The following is a 207-nucleotide window of genomic DNA, read 5'->3' as shown; positions in this document are numbered from 1 at the left end:
ATGAGATAAAGAGAGAACTGAAGGTACAAATGCCCTTTGTACCGTAAATCAAATATTGTCATCCAGATATGACATATAGTCCGTATAAAGAATACAAACAGCAAGAGAATTATTTCCGAGAGCGCCTCTTCTGATATGCTCTGTTTCGTCCAGCTTTCTGTGCGAAGGATTCACCTGAAAACTGATTTTAGGAATCATTTTACGAAG

Source organism: Penaeus monodon, chromosome 23 (genome assembly GCF_015228065.2).
Source record: "Penaeus monodon isolate SGIC_2016 chromosome 23, NSTDA_Pmon_1, whole genome shotgun sequence".
Lineage (NCBI taxonomy): Eukaryota > Metazoa > Arthropoda > Malacostraca > Decapoda > Penaeidae > Penaeus > Penaeus monodon.
This window is presented reverse-complemented; position numbering follows the sequence as displayed.